The sequence below is a fragment of the Limulus polyphemus genome, unplaced genomic scaffold (genome assembly GCF_000517525.1).
Source record: "Limulus polyphemus unplaced genomic scaffold, Limulus_polyphemus-2.1.2 Scaffold400, whole genome shotgun sequence".
Lineage (NCBI taxonomy): Eukaryota > Metazoa > Arthropoda > Merostomata > Xiphosura > Limulidae > Limulus > Limulus polyphemus.
The window spans coordinates 224,758-226,664 of NW_013666010.1; positions in this window are offsets into that span (position 1 = coordinate 224,758).

Here is a 1,907-nt window from a genome sequence, read left to right on the forward strand (position 1 = left end):
TTCTCTTTTCTTCAGCTTGTTTATATTTTTGTTAACAAACATAATAATAAAAAAATGTTCAATATGGTAAACGAAATAATAATTTGATTTAAGTAAGTTTTTTTTTATTTCCGATTTGTAAAAAATCCATACGTGATAAAAAATAATGAACATTATTTTCGAAATCTGCGTAGCTGAATTATGTAATTTTTTTTTTATTAAAACCAAAACAACTTTTTTGAAGTTTAAATTGGCAGGTCTGTTCTATCAGTCAAGTATAGTACGCATGTGAAATGAACAGTATTTGTGCCACATTATTTGTGGATATACTTAATGAGGTTTTAGTAATTCACTTAATATACTAGCTTGTTTTAATTAATACACTAGCTACTGCCACGTTTTACGCTTTCCCACAATCGGGGCGTTGTAAATTAAACCAAATATATCCAATCTTTATTGCAAACCTCATCATTTCGCAACAGAATAATTTACGTGAAACTGGGTGATTTACGCTATTTTTTCATATTTATTTCTGTAAAAATGTTGTGCAGGACGTCAGTAGAAAATAGTTATTCTCACAAAAGGTGGCATTTTAACCAAAACTTCCGCCTTTTCTTTTTTTACAAGTAACACAACAAGAGTCCCCCGGTGGAACAGTAGTAAGTCTATGGATTTAGAACGTTAAAATCCGGGTTTCTATTCCCCGCGGTGGACATAGCAGATAGCTCAATGTGGCTTTGCTCTAAAGCAAACACACACAGACACAATAAGAATAAGTTGGAGTTTAATTTGCCCGAAACTGTCGTGATGCGGTCCTTGCTAACTTTATTACTGACGTAGTAATATAAACGAGAAGATAACCTGTGTACTATTTTCATATTTTTACTTGTGACTTTAGGAGCAAACATAGTATTGTCGTACTATTTGTCCTGTTTTATCACCGAACACAGTAATAACACTAATAATCACTGTTTTTGTTACAGTTTTAACAGTTCTGTAACAAAAACAGTGAACTACAGGAAATCACGATTTAACAGTTTAACGAACTCACACAGTGAATTACAGGAAACCACAAACTATAGAAAACCACAATTTAATAGTTGTACATTGTGTGAGTTTACACAACTGTTGTGGTAATTCGAATTGTTGAAATGTGTATTAATAGCAAGCGTTCGTGAGTTAGCCCGGCTAACCATATGTGTAAAGCATGAGGTTTTAAATCTTGGGGTCACGGGTTTTAATTGTAATTATGAAAAACTGGTGCCTAACCTGTGGCCTTGTATGTGAAGAATGTGGTAGTTAATTATTAAAAAGGCCTTACTAACAACTTTTAGCGCGTTAACCCCTTAGTTTTTGTGGTAATGGCGAGTTAACCCCCCTTAGTTTTGTGGTAATGGCGAGTTAACCCCCCTTAGTTTAGGTGGTAATGTACTCGCCTGAGGTATCTAGTTCGAATCCACGAAAAAAAAATTACAACACTTTAAAACCATTCTGTGAATTTGTTACGGAACTGTGAAGTTACAGTTTGTTGTAGATCACTACGTTTAACTGTACTTCGTTTGAGAGTATGTAACAGAAGCGTTAATTTGTATTTATTTGCAGTTCGTTGTTATGATCTTGTTGCAAAGTACAAAATCTTGTAAGTCTATAGTTCATTTTGAGAGTTTGTGACAGAAGTATTTAATTGTGTTTACCTGTAGTTCGTTGTTATGATATTGTTGCAAAGTACAAAATCTTGTTTGTCTATAGTTCATTTTGAGAGTTTGTGACAGAAGTATTTAATTGTGTTTACCTGTAGTTCGTTGTTATGATCTTGTTGCAAAGTACAAAATCTTGTTAGTCTATAGTTCATTTTGAGAGTTTGTGACAGAAGTATTTAATTGTTTTTACTTGTAGTTAATTTCTGTTTGTTACACATTTGTCAAATC